We start from the raw sequence: 19,677 nt of genomic DNA on the forward strand, positions 1-19,677 counted from the left end.
AAAGAGTAATATATGGGAAAATATCCTTCTAACCACCAGTAAAGTATGCACTAAGGGAGACTACCTTTAGAATCTGCACAGGAAGGACTCCAGGTCCCCAGATACTAAAAGAAAAAAATACATAGAAAGAGCTAGCTTTAGTAGAGAAAGAATTCTTTGACCAGCACTCCCAGACACAAAATGCAGCAATGAAAGGGCCACGGTTACACTCCAGTAGGGACTGGCCCAGACCCAGCAGAGACGGGCCATCATGATTGGCAACACATGTGAAAACCCAGGGATTCGTTTTTTTCTTTTTCTTTTTCCTTTAAGTCTGGGATGTGTATGGGGAAATGATAGGTGACAGAAAAGGGAGAAAAGAAGAAAAGAAAGTAAGTAATGAAGTAGTAAACAGAGCAAGCGATACAAGCAGGGAAAGGCAAAAGGTGTACCTTGTGTGGGAAAGGCAGCAAAGTCCCTGGCTTCAGGGGAGTAAAGTTCCTGTCCACGCATAAGAATCAGACCAGATGTTGCTGAATATCCAGAGACTTCCGTCTGGGCGCAGACAGGAGCTCCTGTCTCCATAGTGGGTCTGGTCTTTTGCTTTGCCTCTTGAGGAACTTGATCTGATGAGTTCAACCAGGAGTGACCAGTACCAACTGAGCAATTATACCAAGAAGCCTAATTGTAAGGGGACTCAGCTCATTCACAACCCAAACGGCAGAATGTCTGGGCAAATCAGGTTAGGGCTCAAAAGTTCTGAATAAAGGGGATTAAGTCACCCCACCTGTTGGAATAAAGTGAGGACAGCCTGTTGCATGCATCCGTACTTGGCTGCCTATTCGGGGTGTCTTTAAACGTTACTTGCACATTTAACTCTTTTTAAGTATTGCTTTTCATTAACCAAAAAATCCTATCAGTGCAATAATATTTCCTTATCAGAGGTACATCCAAGGTTCCAAATGGTCATGGAGTTAAAAAAGAGACTGGATTGCATAGTAGCACCTGCTGAGGAACACCTCACCAAACACAATCATTCAAGTGCAAAAATCATCTAAAAGGCAGCTGGGGAAAGGAGTTAACCCAGCCTTACAGTTGGGCAGCCAACTGCATTCTGGTGGTTTCTAAAAAATTTTTCTGTTCATAGCTCTCTTCCCCGCAAAATAAAATCTGTAGCCAACATTTAAAAATCAATAAAGTGCACGTAAAGATGAATAGTTACAATACTGGAGATGCTAACAGCAAGAGCACTTCTCCCTAACACGTACTCAATCAAAAGTCACTGAGCACCTACCAAGGGCCACTCATGGTAGAAGACCTTGCCACTACGTGAACACATCCTAACAATAAGTATTGAATATTAATCTATAAAACAAAACCCATGGCTACGTATTACCCTTTTAAGTTATAAAATCTGGCAGCATGTAAACTGGACAGTTCTTGGAAGGGTGGTTTTGCCAATAAAGAACATAAAAATGTGTACATTATTTTTTCTGTGATGTATTAGCCCTTCTTTTGGAAATTCAATCCAAAGAAGTAACTGGAAAGAAGAAAGACATTACTTGTATAAAGAGACCAGTGGCACTTTTGTAACACTCCAAAAACCCTGAAAATAACACAAATAATCAATAAATAGAAACTGCTAATTTTAACATGCTACTTCAGTGTATTCATTCTATTTCTATTAAATTTATACATGCATTACAACTGTGCAGAAATAGGAAAGTACGCCTGAAAAGGTAAGTGTGGAAAAAGCAAAGCAAAAAGTATCCTCTTGATATATTATTCTATTTGAATGTATTCTGTATTTAGGACATGATCATGGTTATATAGTTAATACAAGGTTTAGAGAGAATATAAAGAATATAAAAACAGAATGACTACATTGAGTGGCAGGAGAATTGGTGTGAAGATTCCTGAGACACTTTAAGAACTGGAGTATGGTTTTTTTTAAGAATGGGCTTCAGAGCGATACCCACAAGCACAGAGGTCAAGAACGATGGGCCAAATCTCTCTGTTATGGGTAACTGATCACAGGCAAAGAATGAGTATGTGAGCCCAAGGTCTTCCAAGAAGCAAAGAAGGAGAGAAGACGGTGGGTCACTTACAAGATGGCTACCCCTAAAATGCACTTGTGTTTGACAGCTGAGCACACCAGCAAAACAGACGCGTTCCCTGGCGATCGGCAGCAAGGAGATGTGAGGGGAGCTGACAGGCTTTTGTGACTGCCTGCCTTATAAACAACCTCAAACAACCCATGGACACCAGCACACGTGTGCTAACCACTACATCACAGACAGCGGGTCCTAAGAACCACACATCTTACCCCTATCTAAAAAGCTACTGGTTACATTTAAAATTCAATGTTAGTAAAGGAGACAGATGGATGCAGGTATGTAGGACAGTCTACTGGCCATAGACCTTCTAGGTAAACAACTGTAACGTTTTGCATGACAACGACCCGTCAGGTTAAGCAATGTGTCTTAGTCCATACGGGCTGCTATAATCAAATGGCACAGACTGGGTAGTTTATAAACAACAGAAGTGTACTGCTTATGGTTCTGGTGGCTGGAAGTCCAAGATCAAGGTTCCAACACAGGTGAGGACCCCTTTCTGGGCGGCAGGCTTCTAGCTGTACCCTGGCGCGGTCGGGAGCTCTGTGGGGCTAGGGTCTCCTTTACAAGAGCACTAATCCCATTCACAAGGGCTCCACCCTCGAGACCTAATCACCTCCCCAGTGACTCACACACCTCCTAATACCATCACCTTTGGCAGTCAGGATTTCAACAGCTGAATCTCAGTGGAGCACAGTCAGACCACAGCACCACACATGTGATTCCACGGGTAGGCCAACATACAGGCTAGGAGGAAAGGAAAATGGAAAAGAAATGAGAAAGTCCACGGAGAGTGGACAAGGTAACGCTGTCTGATTTCGGGCAACACTGTACAGGGTCCCACACGTGTGACCATCCACCCCAGACCTAATAGGTACACATACATATATTTTACCCGCTTTGACGCAACTCTCCCAAAATACGGAATTCAGACAAGCAAAACATACGACAGGCATTTCATTTGTCTTAAACACTGTTAGCAATTTCAGAAAACATTTACAAAGAGCATGACAACCTTTGAAAAGAGTTCAGTAGTGACCTTTTTATAAATTCAACCTAGATATGTAACAACTCAATATAAACAAGCATCATATTTTAATGCACTGCATTTTAAAAGCTCCTGTCCTGTCCTTGGTTTCTTCTCTACTGACATAAAGCATCCTCATTCTCACTGACTCTGGACCTCAGAATCCAGTTGACCCAAAATTTACTAGTACAAAACTTCATGAACAATGGGTCTCATCTTCCAAAAGAAATTTGCAACAAATCCTAAGAAGGCGTATACAAAATGAAGTTAAATTGAAATAAGAAACCATTTCAGGAAGAAAAGTCCAAAGACTTTCCTGGCAAATCTATCCAAGTTCATAATTCTCCAACACTGAGAGGAGTCTTAATGTTCACACTGTTAGTACACTTTTTAACATTTTTCAGTCAGCAACTACTGCTCTTCAAATAACCTCTGGTTCACAAACTGATGTCTAGTTCACACATCAACTTGCTTCTCACATACCTGGAGTTGCTTCCCACTGAGCTGTAATATCTCTTACAAGCTTTACCGGTCTGTCTGTGCCTTAAAACAGAGTGGATTTCTCAATTCCGAGGTTTTTACTTTCCTCTGCTAAATGAGGTGGGAGGCATTTGCACTTTAATGGCAGGTGCAAAATCCAACTGTCATTCCCGAAGGCCAGCACCATTCCCATCTCAACACACACACACACACACACACACAGCCTATTCTTGCCCATAGACCTGAAGATTTTTCTTTATCTCCCCTGCAAGCCTTTTGGTCTTAGCTGTGAAGTCTCAAAGCCTCATGAGGAAACAAAACCAAGGACACTGTGGGTATGTCTAGATACCACTATTTCTAAGCAGAAGCCGAAGACAAGTGTGGCACCAGGCAACATGACACTTTGTAAAGTAAACCAAGTGGGAGGATACAGTTGGTAATAAAAAGGTTTAGTTTACACTTTGAGAGGGAAAACTGTAGGGAAGACTGGTTCTTACTTTTCCGTTGGTATTTTCTGCTACGGAAACCATACGGCAATCGGTGAATCAGAAAACCATGGAATTAAAGGCATCCAGTGTTAGGAAAGAGGACAATAAATAAATCCCCTCCCCAGAGACTTGGAAATACACAACAAAATTCAGCAATCTGAATAGGTTCAGGCACGAACCCGGGTTCACTGTAATAATTACTATGATTTGATTCAGATAAAGTTATAAAACCTCTAATCAAGTATATCTTTTGTTTTAACTTTTTTCACTGCTTTGTTTTAAAGTCAGGATAAAACGTATTTAGGAAACAGCAGACTGAGAAAACTATTGGATCAAGAAAACAAAGAGAGAATGAAAATTAGGAATTTTAAAATTACTTTTACAATACAAGAAAAAGCCCTAGCCGGTGTGGCTCAGTGCACTGTGCGCTGGCCTGGGAACCAAAAGGTCGCAGGTTCGATTTCTAGTCAGGGCACATGACGGGGTTGCAGGCCAGGTCGCCAGCAGGGGGTGCATGCAATACAACCACACATTGATGTTTCTCTCCCTCTCTTTCTCCTTCTCTAAAAATGAATAAAATCTTTAAAAAAAGAAAAAAAAATTATAGGTGGCTGTTCTTTTATTCACTAAGACATGAATAACAATAAAATTTGTTCTAATAGTTTTTACTGTAAAATGCCATCATTAATAATTACAAGAATTAAGCTGTAAGCAATGATGAAACTACTAAAATGAAAATTGCAAAACCCAGCACCAGCAGGATATGAGGAAGGTTGTATACTTAAATATTGATGATGGTACTATAAACTGATAGTCTGTGGAGAGAGCAATCTGGCCCCGTGTAATAAGATCTACAAGCAAGTCATGCCCTTTGACCTACAAAGCCAACTTTGGAAACCATATCCCCAGAAATACTCTCCCAGTCAATACATGTAGTTTGTTCAACAACATTTAAAGCGATGCTATTTATAAGTGTTAAAATTAGAAACAATGCAAACACCAAACCATAAGGGAATAGTTTAGTCAATGATGGTATAAAAGATGGGATTATCCCACCCCTTGACTCCCTTCCTCTAAGAGGTCCCATCCATGTCCCTGTGAGGTGCCTGGGAACCTGTGGGGTGAGTGCAGGTCCCCGACTCAGGGATTTCCTGGCTTGGCTCGTGGGACACTTTGGCCAATGAGATGCGAGCAGACGACCTATTTGCCACCTCCAGGAAGCAGCTTAAAATGAGACTGCACGCTTCTCACTCCACTCCCGCCCTCGGCCATCCGAGCATCAAGACCCAGGCAGGGGCCGTCCTTCAGCCTGGGTTTCCAAATGAGAAGACGTGTGGAGCCGGATCGAGTCCCGCAGAGCCACCCGGAGCTACAGCCCAGCCGCAGAACTCACATAACACAGACTAAGAACGAACGCTTGTTGTAAGCTACTGAGACGTTGGAAACTTCTTTGTTACCAAAGCAAAAACTAATACAATAGCCATCAAAATACAGCAAGTTACAGAGCAGCTGAATCAAGAGAAGGTACTGTGAAAAAGAAGACTAACAGGCAGAAACCAGTGACATCTACATAAACTGAGGCAAGGAACAAGCCATAGGAATTAATTAACTTAGAATGACGTAATAGTTAGAATTACTTCTTTTTGTCCATGAAGTATTTACTCACATACACCTTTAATTCCCACTTAAAAGCTACCCTATAATAACTACATTTTTTCAGTAATTCTATACATATTATGTTCATAACTGAAATGATTCTATCCAACACGCTTTTCCTGCTCTAAACAATGCAAGGGTTAGCAAGCACGCCACGAGTCCATCTAGAGCAAGTGTCAGTATTCAGCCTCTGAATGTGGAATTTAGGGCTCATCAATTCTTTTGGCAGATTATAAGGAAAGGCACTGTAAAAAAACAAACAAAAGCCTGTTATCTGCTGGGATAATCAACTTTCTAGTCACCAAAGCCAGATCGAAAAGAATATCAGCTCTCTGAAAATAAACTTATGTTACCTTTGCCTTTATCTTTATGACTTATGCATAAAATTCCATTGTATTTGTATGATTCAAGAATCATAAAAATATTCATCATAATAAGCAATCTCACTCATGGAAATGTATCCTAAATAAAATCAACAACTATTAATGTGAAGATTCTCATTGTCATCTTCTATGGGATAGCAAGAAATGTAAAGATATGTATGTATTTTCAATTATTAAAAAACAACAGGGATTTACACAATATTGATTATATGCAGATATACTAAAATATTCATTACCAAGACAGTAAGTATGAAAAGCATGCATATATGTATATAGATCTACATATAATCATATAAAACTATGTATAAATCATATAAAACTACAATTATGAAAATACTTCTACATATGAATGAAGAGTAAAAAATATGAAAATATTTTACTCTTTTGTGGATAGACTTTTACCAATTTTTTTAAAGTACTGTTGAGTGTATTAAGGAGCAAGAAGGAACTATTGTTTGCATTAACAAAATCTGAACTTGCTATGAAATACATCAATGTCTCTATTAGAAAGCAATCTGAAGTGGGCTTAAAGTCTCTAAAATCAATTTCTGATAAATAGCTCCCTAATTTTGGCAACCTTGGTAAATGAGGTATATCAAGCATAATTTCATCCTGTTTTGTCTTCTCATATATAGCCCATATTGTTTTAAGTTAAACTTATTGATGATAACATTGGTCAATATATTATACAACTTTCGAGTGTACGATTCTGTAATACATCATCTATGTGACTGCACTTTAGTCATTTTTAATAACTTGAGATCACTGCTCTGTTAGGAACATCAATTACTGTACTATAGTCCCTAATTAAAAGTTGGTATCTGCCAGTGCTGGGGAGAAGAATGCATGCCCTTCATAGACACTGAATGAATACAAGCACGGCTACTGATCATTTTCAGGTACTGTTTTCTCTTTCACCTTTGAGAGGTAGTGACACAGAATGGTTACAAGCACCAGTTCCGAATCCATGCCCAGACTGGACTCTCAGCTCCATCGTTGACTAATATTTGCGTGCCAATGGTGTAACAGAGTACACCAGCATTTACAAGTTGTAGGATCTTGTGCCTGCCTCAGCCTTTCTAAGCCCTCATTTTCTCATCTATAAAATAAGCCTACAAGAGTGCTTACTTCTCAGGGTTGCTATAAGGATCTAAAAGATAATCCACTTAAAGTGCTTGACAAAGGACTTGCACATGGTAGGTAGTAAATACATGCCAGCTAATACCAGTTCCTCTCTGCTGGTCATCTAAGATGTCATCATCAAGCTTGCTTCTTACCACCACCAATAACATTTCCCAAGATCTCTCTCTACCCCTGGTCCCCTGAGCCTATAGGGCATCACTCAGGCCTGGAGCTCCCAGGAACAGTTCCACAGCCGTCTATAACAGTGCAGTCCAAAAAGTATGATGTGGAACGCCAATGCGAGCCACATCAGTATTAGTAATTTTTCCAGGAATCACATTTAAAACACAAAACAGAAAAGATTAATTTTAACAATAGATTTTATTTAACTTGTTATTATATCCAAAGTATTATTTCAACATGTAATCAATGTAAAAGATTACAATGAGATATTTTACATTCCTTTTTTGTACTGAGTCTGCAAAGTCTGGTGTGTATTTGATACTTCCAGCATGTCTCCACTCAACCTAGTCACATTTCAAATGCCAAATGGTCACGTGGCCAGAAGGTACATTATTAGCTTAGTCTCCTAACCATTATGACCACAGAAACACGACCCCACCCTCAAAAACATCAAAATGCATTTATTAAACAAACTGATACGGTTGCATGAAAGGAAAGACAAAAGAAAAAGAACGGGAAAAGAACAGATGTTCCTGGCTGGTGTAGACTTCTGGGCCTAAAGTCACGGTTAGGAACTTGAGCTGTGGACACAGAGGAAGCGGATTCAAATCCCACTTCTTCCATTCACTGCCTGCGAGACTTGAGCTAATAACCTCTTTAACATTTGTATTCCTCAAGGGTCAAACTATAGATAAAAATAACATCTCTTTCATAAGATCGCTATGAGTATAAAGGTTGCAGAGGAAAAGAGGTTTCCAGGCATGAAGCTCTGCTTTGTGAAAGGTCAGAAATGGGAGTGGGGAAAACTGGTGGAGGAAATTCGGAGCAATGAGCTTGGGAGAATAAAGAGGCTGGAGAAAAATCATTCGTGTTGTAGTCACAATGCCTCTGTTAAATGCCCAGTTACACAAAACAACTTAAACTGTGGCAGCTATTAATAAAATAATTGCAGTGGCATTTCTAAAGCCCTCAATGATTTATACCTCCCTGGCCTGCCTGACTTCTTCCTGGCAGTATTATAAGTAAGGGCGGCGGGGGCCAATTGCCAGAATTTGGAGAACCAAGATTTTTCGGTCGTGTGTATATTAACCACAGCCTCTGGCCTCAATAAGACGGGCCAGTGAATATATCTGGATCTTTCGTGGAAGGATGAAGTTCCTGCAGGGCCTCACATTTAATATGAACATTAGTCTTCACCGTATTATGAATACACAAAGTTAGACTAAGTGTTTATTGTCCCTAAAACTTTCCCTGAAAATTAAACTTGCTCTTGTTCTGTGCTGCTCCTCCCAAAAGTCCAATTAAAAGGGAAATAAAAAGAAAAAAGTTGGCCTGGTATGTCAGTGAAGACTTTAAATGTTTAAAGTCTCTATTACAGGAACCTTCTAAACCAAGCTTTTTTCTAGAAAGTATTCTATATGATATTAGTGTCCCTTGAGATTGTGTGTGTTCCATAAAAATCAAATTTACAAAAAAAAAATAGGTCCTCACTAAAATGAATTCGGCTTTGACAAGCTTTGTTTTCCTGCAAGATTCCTTCAAGCATTAAATATGCTCACGTACACAGATCTCAAACTGCTATGCTCCGTCGTTACTACCATTGTATCCGTCCACAAATGAGGAAAATAATAATGCCAATGGAGGATCACACAATAAGGAGACAGCCCTAGTCAGCCCACGGAAACAGATGCCCTTAACACACCTTTGCTCTGGGTGTCTGGCCTGGTGTGCTGCGCACTAAGCATCCCGAACATCGGCTGTGAATACATATACAGTACGTCACCTGTCAGAACCCTCCAAATGAAGTCAACTTATTATAAAGGCAGGGAGAGGGGGAGAAAGAAGCGAGGAAAAAGGACTGCCCTGGGAAGGAAGAAGGAGGGAGGGTATTTCTTCAAATAGCTAAGTGCAACTATCACTTCACATTCACAGGGAAAGCTAAAGTACCTAAACTCATTCCTAAGGACGAAGGGACATCAAAAGCACACTTGTACCTAACCCGGCACTTGGGAAATAAGCCTCATTTTGAAAACAACGAAAACAGCTGCTCAGCAGAAACGCAGCACAAACCATCCTTTCCAGCCTTTATTTTTAGATGCCTCTTAAGTAAACAATAATTTTCTAAAGAATATAATTAAGACGGGTAGGTGTCATTTCGTTATTTTGGAGTTTTAATTCTTTTCACATCAGTCACATTTTCCCCCCTTCATAAATCTCATAATTACATGATACTCCATAACAAATTTTTTACCTTTGAATAAAAGAATGTATATGACCTTTTTAAAATGTACAGATTTTTAAACAGCACAATCCCCCAGGATGCCAGTGAGTAGAACCCACAGATTTAAACACAGGGGCTCTGGCGGGCAGCCCGATTTTTCAAATGATAATTTGGAGACTTGTGTAAGTCTAAAAAAAAGTGTGCCTTCATCATCTAAAGCACATTTTACAAAATACATAATGAAAAAGAATTTGCTTGATATAGCTCGTCAGATTTCATCGGCTGAAGCGCATGCTAATTGCCTGCTGGAGTCTTTAATGAAACCTAATTGCCGGCTTGAGCTGCCACCACTGACCCCGGTAACAGACTAGTACACCCTTCATAGCCCTAATACAGCATAATCCTCCTTCGTTACGGTTATTACAGCTCTGCAGTGGGACGCATCTGCCACAAAAAGAAACTCTGCTGCCTCTCATCTGGACGGATGTGTTGCTTCTCCATCCCAGAGCAGGTATTGTCAAAGGCAGAAGTCGCCGTTACAACAAGTGGTACCTCTTCACGGCCCAGATCTACTTCCAAACCTAGGCCCACACACAGCCTGGGACAGCGCCACAGAAACCATCGACACGCTCCATGGAGACGGGGGTGGCGGAGGGGGGGCTATAAAACAAAACAAACGCAAGACACCAAACTTTCACCATAAGGTCCATGGGAAAAGCAGGAGAAATAATTTCTACAACAAACCATGGGTTTGAACGAGAAAATCCATGTGTAAACCTATTCAATGTAAGATCTACATGTCAGGTATTGAGTCCAAGAGATATTCCCTACAATTTACTTTGAAATTCTTTTGGACACATCTTCAAAAAATTACTTCCATTAAAAACATTAATCTTACATCTATTACTCAACAAGTCCCCACTTACTGAGCATCTAGTTGGCAGCGTGTGCCAAGAACCCAAAGTAAATAAATCACAAAACACATCCTCAAAGAGCTTACAACTTTAGGGAGACAGATGAACAAACAATAAAATAACACAGTGAAGAATGTCAAGTTCCATACAAAGATCAGGTGACAATGAACCCACCCTAATTATAAAAGGGAACATCAGACAAAACATCTAAAAAGACGTAAAAATCACATTAGACATCAAAGAAGAGAAGAGGAGAGTGTTATGTGACCAGATGTGAGAGGGAATGCAAAGGAAAGGGAGCAGCAACAGCGCGAGTCAAAACCACAGGTTTCAGCCGCGAGAAACATTTGGAGACAGGTGACAGGGAGCCTCGCAAGGCGAGGCGGTTCGGTGGGAACAAGAGCTCTGCGGGCAGAGCCTCAAACGCTCTGCCGGGGGGCCTGCATTTAACCTTGGGCAGTGTGGTGTTTCTAAAATTAAATATTTCTGAGCTGCCATGGCTCAGTTGGTTGGAGTGTCGTCCCATAACCGAAAGGTTGCAGGTTCAATTCCAGGTCAGGGCAATGTGCCTGGGCTGTGGGTCCAACCCCAGGTCCAGGCGCATATGATTCCCCAATCTGGGCACGCACGAGAGGCAACCGGTCGATGCTTCTCTCTGGCATCGATGTTTTTCTCTCTCCCTTCCCCTCTCCCGTCCTCTCTCTTTAAAAGCAATGAAAAACTGTCCTCAGGTGAAGATTAGAAATAATTAAAATTAAATATTTTGACCTATGAGAGACCTATGGGAGAATACAGTCAACACGCGTGCCCCCACCACCCAGCGTAGGAAATAAAACACCGCATCTCCGTCCTTACCTCCTCCACACCCCACTCCCTGTATCTGGTATTTATCCTTCTGACATTTCCTTATGCCTTTTACTTCAGACATATGTATCTCTCAACAATAAAAAGTGGCAAGAAAGATTTCAAGAAGGAGAGTGAGAATATCAGACTGTTTAAATCAAGAGCCTGTAGTGTGGGAGGTGGTCTGGCCTCCACACTGGCAGCCATGGGACAAGAGATAGCAGTGGGATGGGTGACAAAAAGATGCTGAGACAGCTGTCTCCACGGAAGGACTGTCGTAATAAAGGATGAAGGGGCAGCCTCCGCCTCGGGGGGCATTTCTGCAGCAAGGAGGAGACAGACCCGAATGAACAGTTACAGGTGACCAGCAGCAGAGAAGTGACCGTCCACGGGGCACTGGGAGAGACGGGGGCAGCAGTGAGGCAGGTGGCAGCTCCGGGGGGGCTGACAGACTACTGAGGGGCCTGGGGCATGTTAACCAGGACACAGAGCACAAAGGGGTAAATGCCAAGAGAAAAGCGGCAGAAGGGCCTGACCAGGGAGTGAGGTCAGGGAAGGCACCCAGAGAAGTGGCATTTAAAGTGGGCCTCCAGGGACACTTTGATGGGCAATGCTGAGTGTCCGGATCCCTGGGCAAGGCAAGCGCATAAACATAGAAGGCAAATTATTGGGTCTGTTCAGGAAACAGCTGCAGCTTGGCAGAACCCTGGGGAAGAGCGGGGCATAAATCTGAAGAAATCAGAGGACCGTCTGGGGATTATTCGTGGAGAACCTTCCTTATAGCTGAAGTCTGTATAATGTGCACACGTCGTTCACACCAAATTCACTTTCGTGACCAGGAAATCTGATTTAATCCATTTTGGTGGAGAACTTAAAAACGGAGAAAGCCCATCTTGGGACCTGGGGACGACATCACTGATGCAAGTGCCGCCTCCAGCCCGAGGTGGGGCAGGGCGGCGGCCGGCCTGCGCGGCCCGGGGCCCCGGAGGCGCGCGCTCTTGCGCATGCGCGCGCTCACTCCTATTTACACACTGGTAACTCAGAGGTTGAATACGGAGTATTTCTGCATTCTCCTCTTTAATATAAGGTATAAAATAATGCAGAGACAGGAATTTAAACATCCCCTAATATAATACAGCTAAACCTGCAAAAACAATTTTGTTTCATGCCTCAACCCTAAATGTTCCTACCTCCTAACTCATCCATGATCGTTACACTCCCTTGTCTGCAGGGTTGCCTAGGTTTGAAAAATGAGGGCAGAAATTATCACACCTTCAAAAGTATCCACGTAAAAAGGAAAACAACATTAAGAACCAGAGAGTCAGCTTAGGGACATAATTCATCTCCTGAAATGAACAAATAAGATGTGTACAGCAAATAGCAACGATATGTTTAATTTTTAAAAATGACATATACTCATTAACGTGATAAAATTTTCACAAGAGCACGGATCATCCCAATAGAGAATCAATAAGAAACTCCGAACCAGGCTGGGCTCTGGACCCTCAGGTTGGCATTTCGGAAAAGCATTCATTGATCTTAAAATAAAAAACAAAAAACAAAAAACTCCATTTCACTCTCTGCAAGACAGCAATAAAACAGTACCTACTTCGCAGGGTTGTTGAAAGATTTAATAAAGCCGTCTAAAGTGCTGGGCACACTGGGATAGAGTCAGCACCAATAACCTGAAGACATGGCTACTGCTAACCAATCTCCATCCACACAGGGCGGGGATTCTGAGTCTGAACCAAGTGAAACATGAATGCTTTAGGGAGATGCTTCTCATGTAGCAAAGGAGACAGGGAGGCCAACATACATGGCAAGATAAACTTACCAATGTAGGTAAATGCAAAGTGCTATGGGACTATAAAGAAGGCAGTGCTACTGAAGGTGGGACAGGGTGTCAGGGAAGATGACCCTTGGGCAGCAAGGGGGAGCGGGCCCTTGGCAGGAATGCATGTAACAAAGGAGAGGGGGATTAAATGCCTCTAAGTGTTAGGGGGGTGGGGGGAGGGAGAGAGGGAAGCTGATGAGGATGGGAAAGTGGTCAGGGGTACAGAAGCCTTATCATACAAGTACTAAGAGGCAAAAGAAGAACTGAAATAATATAAAAAACAGATGTGGGTTTTTTAAAAAACTATTTGAAAAAGCAGATGAAGAATGTATAAAAACACAGTCTTTGAAACTCTTGAACCATCCCAAGAGGCAGTGGGGATGGAGGGACCGGAGAAAACTCCAGGTATTTGAGAGGCAAAAACTCGCAGGTTCGAAGGGTTTGTCACGGGTGTTGGAGGGTAGAGGTTGCGGGAGCAAAGAAAGACTGAAGTGAAGAGAAGCCCAAGGTCCTGGCGTCAGCAGACAATGCAACAGATGGCAGTGTCATGGACCGATGCAGAAGCAGCAGATTTGGTGGCAAGAAACTAGCGAATTCCATCTGAGACGGGCAGAATCGGGCACGTACATCAGATACCCAGACGGACGGAAGTACCGGGTAAACCGTTTGGAACCGAGCGGAGGGCTCTGCATTGGAGATGACAGCCAAGCGGCTCCACTAAAATGGAAACATCTAATTCCACAGGCTGGCAAGGGAAAAGGGGCCATTATGTGACTCCAGCCTCTCCAGGGCTCTAAACAGCCAGGAACAGAGCGAGTCAAACCGAGGCAGTGAAAAACTTCAGTGACTCCCTGCGAAGCCTGGGCCCGGGCGGGGCGGGGGGAAGGACCAAAACAAGAATCCTCAGCTCCAGGAGTGTCAAAGCACAGTTGGTCAAGGACCAGCAGCCTTAGCATTGCTGAGTTCCAGTATCTCAGCTCCACCCCGCACCTACTGAATCAGAAGCGGGCGGGGCCTGGGCAAGGGCACCCCAGTTCCAGCAAGCCCTCCCGGTGATGGCTGTCGGCACCGGCGCCCTTGAGCCCTGTTGCCTTAGCTAATGCCCCGATCACTCGAGGGGCACGAGTGTGAAAGAAAGAACTCCCAGGAGATGGATTTCCAAAGACTTCAGGAAATTCAGTCAACATTTTAGTAAAAGATGTTTTATGCAAAAATAAGCACTAGGAACTTTTGCTGATTTTTAACGAGTGATCTTTCCCTGGGAGCTAAGAACTTGGGAGGCAAATCAGATCAAGTCAGTGGTACAGCCCGTAAAGCTTCCTACTTTGGGAACATAGTTAGTTCACTACTGAAAATGTCAACCACCACAAGCGTGAAGAGGATGTTCTGCTTCTGGGAGGACGTGGTGGCACCAGTCGATCCCGTTCTCATTTTCCCCCAGACACCTCCCTGCTGACCAACATCAAGCATTTATGGGGTGGCCGCCTACAGTTACAGGATATGCACCAGGCCTCTGGGTCAAGCTAATTATCAGCCTAATTTAGTCCCCTAAGGAACTAAGCTAAATCAGCCACATATCAAATTTTACACACAAGATTGATCTAAGAATGGCCACAGTATGGTTTTTACTGATAGCAAGGACCATGAGGCAAGTCAAACAAAAGCATGTCGGGAGAGCAAGACAAAACCAAGCCAAGGAATACAGAGCCAACAGGAAAAAGGGAAAGGAAACTAAGACAATGTTAATACGCCATTTATAATCCAACATTAGATGCACAACCACCCTTATACCACAAAAAGCTACTTCTAGTCGCCATTACCTTTTATCTTCAGCAACTGTAATTCTTATCCACAAGTATTGCATCACATCCTTTCATTCAGAATTATAAATAAGTCGGAGATTATTTATTTTCATAATCAGCAGGCATGCAGTGTACGGCAAAGGCACGGCTGGTCTGGGCGACGTGGATTTCCTCCCCGTTCCCGCGGCAGAACTCCCAGCCAGATCTGCATTCGTCCTGGGCTTTCTCCCCCTGCCCTCCTGGCCTGCACGCAAGCTACATGCAGCTCAACCAGTTCTGCTCTACGACAATCCACTTCCCTTCAAGAACACACCTGCCCTACTGATGTTTTCTGACTTGTTCTTTCTTCTAACATTCCCTCCTCCTGGGAGGATGATATGAAGATCAAGAGAGTTAATGTTTGTCAAGTACTTTAGGCTTCTCAGATGAAAGGCAACATTAAAGCCCAAGGGACCCAAGGCTGGCGGTCCAGCAGAGGTGTTGAAGTTGACTCCACATTTGGGCTTCAAAGAAGGAAATCAGGTTGCAAAAAGACATTCGTTTGTGAAGCTTTTGCCTTCTTGCAAAAGGCGGGCACATTCCCTCGAACATTCTTCAACTGGATTTCAACATCAGAAATATCGGGTCCTCACATGAGTCCCGGACCCTTGCTACAGCAGGTAGTGCACAGGGGAAAGGGCCCTTTTCTCGGTCCTCCTCTAAGTGGCTTTCCTTCCTCAAGCTTCCCTACTGCCCGGTCTTGCAACTGTCAACCTCCTCCTACGGGAGGGGCCCCATGGCAGCTGCCAGCCAACACATTTGCTTTGAGCCAATAGACCAAAAAAAAAAAAAGTCCAAGACAAAGCTTTATGTGTATGTTGGCACACATGTGAATTCAGGCTGCTGGGGGAAAATGACATAAAGAGCACATTCAGGGCCACACAGAACTCCCCGAACACATAAATAGCCATCCTTGACCCAGCACCTACCTCCCCTGTGCAAGGCACTGTGTTAGCAGGAGCCCAGACAGCATCACACTGAATCCTCCAAAACCTCCTGCCAGGTCGGAAGCTACTGGCCCCATCACGTAGGTGAAAAGAGATGGAGGCCGAATTGGAGACTCTGAAGGGCGTCCAACACCCCGCAGGTAAAAGGTGGTAGAGCCGGAATTCCAAACTAGCTCTGTTTGCAAATCCTCCCCCGGCTCCCTGCTCTGGCCACTTCGCCAGGAAAGCCTCAGAACTGGCCACACACACCCCTGGGACCCTCGCTACGCCCTCCATGGGGCTCAGGCGGGCGAAGGGCAAATCAAGACATAAGGAGGGATCACGGCCTTCTTTTAGACACTAATCTTAACCTCCTTTTTACCAAAACTTGTTTCTTTTCCCTTGCTCTTTTTTTAATCAGCACAAGCAGCAATGATTTTAATCGCCTAATTAAGTATTTCATCGTATCTCTTTTCTTCGCCTTATCTCCAACAAAGCACACAGCACTGTTCTGGGGCTTAGAGGAGTCGAAACAGTACACAGCTCTTGGTGAGCCCGCAAAGAGGTTCAAATGCAGGAGAGGACGTGAAAAAGAACGAAAATATAAAACCCACATGGGCTACAATGCGCAATCAAAGGGCTTACGTTTGTTTCCCATTTTAAGAGCAGAAAAAAACACAAGTCTTTAATAAGGCTGCAATGGGGTGGGGGAAAAATCGTCATAGTTCTTGACCTCTGGCCCATCCACTCAGGGCAAGTAAGAACACTCCTAAAAAGTCTGACTGTTCTCTGAATTCTTTAGGGTTTTCCATATTAAAATAGTCTTAACTGTTCTTTCCATTACGGTTGTCCATGCAACAGAGATTGCACAAACCTGAATAATAAAGTCTTTCTAGTAACTATGTGTTCAAGCCAGTGGCAGGAGCCGGGAAGGTGCCTGGGATCAGCAAGAAAGAGCTTCTCTCCAGCGGCTTCTCGCACGCAGGTCCTAGACCTTCAGGCAAGCTCCCGTCACGGGGCTGTTCTGGGGATGAAGCCCGGGTCTGTGGAGGGGCTTGGTCAACATCCCAGGCTGTAGCTAGTCCCTGTGCTCTTCCCACTCCGATGGACTGGCCTGAGGTCACTGAGCCCTGGCCCTCTGCCACCTCGGCCAGGACTCAGCCACTACGGATGATACTACAACACCACTCCAGCCCAGCGAAGGGCACCCTTGAAAGGCAAACCACGCAGAGGACGCTACCGCGCCAGAAGGACCTTTCCAAGGCAGGATGGGCTGAATCCTGGGCCATCCGGCTGCACGACAACCAGGCAGAAGATACCCAGTTTCTACAAAGTTTCAGAAGAAGGAAATGGAGTGCTTACAACCGTGCTCAAGCAATAATGACTTCTAAAAGCAGCGCACACTCTCACATCACAGACACAGGTACACACACTCACTGTGCTGGGCAGGGCCATCCGTTCCGACTGGGGGAAAGAGCACCGCGCTGTTCAGCTCCCGGGCATCAAGGCTATCGTCGCTATGGCACAAACTGTGAACGCCGTCACCGAAAGACAGGTAACTTTCATACAAGCGCCTGTAATGCTGCAGTGTTATCGATAACCTGTGGCAGTCAAGCTGCTCTTGAAAAGGGAATCAGCGCTGTTCTAATGAAACACGGCATCGGCCAATGAATGCCGATTAAAACGTAGATGGTCGCACAACTGCTGCTCGTGGCCCAGCAGGAACGGCATCGTGTGTGTAGTGTGTCCAAAAGGAGAGCCCAAGCTCCTCGGGAAGATATTCGGTTCCCATAAGCGGGTAACACGCTTCCAGTTTAATTTCTGGCTTGTATGTATTTATTTTATAATTTTTTGAATGCTGTCCCTGTTACACTGGCCTCCAGCGTACAGGTTTTTTGGATGACTCTCCCTTGGCACAAGCCATTTCCGCTACCTGTTTCCTCCAGGTGAGTGGCCGCACACTTCCCCCCCTCCTCCAGGACCAGCTTCCCCTTGCGCTTCTCACCACACTGCAATTCCCAGTTCACCGGGGAAGAATCTTCCTGTCCCCTGCCAGGCTGCAGTGAGATCTTGTTACAGCATCTTTGTGTCCCTTGTTCCTAGCACAGAGCAGAAGCTTAATGCTAGGTCTGTGGAAGAATGACTGAACTCGTGCACTTTAAATTAGCACATTGGGGGAAACCCTGTAACCACATATGCAGCCTGCAGTCCGGAGAGTCCTCACCAGCCAATTCCCGAAAACCCCCCAGTCTCCCTACATTGTGGGTGGGGGCGGCGGGAACAGAGGGGAACGGGAAATGAAGGGAGTGGCAGAGCTACCTCTCTGCTCCTTCAAAAAGGTGGTAGCCCCACTTACAAGTATTCAAAATCCAGAATTAGGGCTCATGCCAGGGAAAAGGGGGAGAGAGTGTACTACCGCCACCCTCAGAAGTTGTTAACACACAGAAGTTGTAAAGTTTGAGAGGCAGACCCATTCTGAAATTTTGTGGGCACAAGTTTTGAGCCAGCCTGACCACCCAAGTAGGGGCCAAGGAGCCCGGGAGCTTGGTGGCACGTCTGGGGCCTAGCAGGACGGCATAAAAACTCTTCTCCCTCCCAAGATCCTGTGCCCCTGGGGGGCCAGAAGAGGGTGGGGAGCCGCATTCCTATCCCGCTGGAGCGGCAGCATTGTCGTCGTCTTTTCTCGTCCTGTCCCCAGCCCCTGGGTATCCCCAGATGCCTTTTCCAGGCCCTCTCTCCTGCCCAAAATGCAGAAGGTAATAAGGAGGAGGGGGCGAGGGGGCGCGTTTAACCAAAAACTACCCAGACAGCTCTCACTTTCCACCTAACTCCCGAGACAAGCCGTGCGCCTCCCGGCGGGCCGCTCCCACCGCCGCAGAAAACTCCTGAGGCCCGGACACCTCGCGCCCCAGCTGCCCTGTCCGCGTCCCGAGCCGCCGATTCCAAGTTGGCTTTGCCAGCCTTTGCCCAAGTCATCCGCAAGGCGCCCGGGGCACCCAGGCGGTCCCCAATCTCCGGCCCAACTCCCCGCCCCAGACGGCACTTACCTGGTTACATGGCCCCGTTGGAGAGCCCTGGAGTCCCGCGCGGAAAGGCTGTCCCTCCGCCGCAGCGGCGGAGCCCCAATTCCCCAAGGAATTGATTCCAGTGGCTGGCGGAGGAGGGGCGAAGGGAAAGAGCCAGAGGAGGCGAAAGGGGAGGGAGGGTTCCACCGCGATCCCAGCGCGAGAGTCGGCACAGGGGCACACGAAGCAGGAGAAAAGAAGAGCCTCCTAAGCCCAGGGCTGTCCCGCCCGAAGGGGGACGAGGCCAGGAGGCCGGGGAAGGAAGGCTGAAGTGGGAGGGGAAGGACCGCCAGCGGTCACTTTGAGTCTGCCGCTCCCCGAGGACCTTAGTCCGGAGGGTAGGCAGCTGAGCGGGCAGGAGCGCAGCAACCTGCCCCCTGCCTGCGCCCGCAGCGCCCGCTCGGGAAGGAAAAGTTGGGAAAAACTTTTAAGGGCCGCGAGAACCCAAGCGGCAGGAAACGCAAGCGGCCGAGAGAGGAGGGAGGAAGGGGCCGTGCGAGTGGGAGGGGACGGAACAGGCGCCAGCGGCCACGGTTCCCCCACCCCCGGGTCCGGCTCGGTGGCGCTGGAGGCCGGGAGGCGGAGGGAGCCTGGGCGCGCG

At 45.3% G+C, this 19,677-nt stretch overlaps 1 protein-coding gene across 1 annotated transcript in view; it reads right to left on the reverse strand.

Annotated features, from left to right (window-relative positions):
- PTPN14 (protein tyrosine phosphatase non-receptor type 14) overlaps positions 1-19,437 on the reverse strand; it is a 153,861-nt gene extending 134,424 nt beyond the window's left edge. The window contains exon 1 of the mRNA XM_054587638.1: positions 19,059-19,437. The gene's annotated coding sequence lies outside the window, so the exon portion shown is untranslated. The remainder of the gene's footprint in view (positions 1-19,058) is intronic.
- Between the last annotated feature and the right edge of the window lie 240 nt (positions 19,438-19,677).

The sequence above is a fragment of the Pteronotus mesoamericanus genome, unplaced genomic scaffold, assembly GCF_021234165.1.
Source record: "Pteronotus mesoamericanus isolate MK-2021 breed Mesoamerican mustached bat unplaced genomic scaffold, CSHL_Meso_final scaffold_1186, whole genome shotgun sequence".
Taxonomy (NCBI): Eukaryota; Metazoa; Chordata; class Mammalia; order Chiroptera; family Mormoopidae; genus Pteronotus; species Pteronotus mesoamericanus.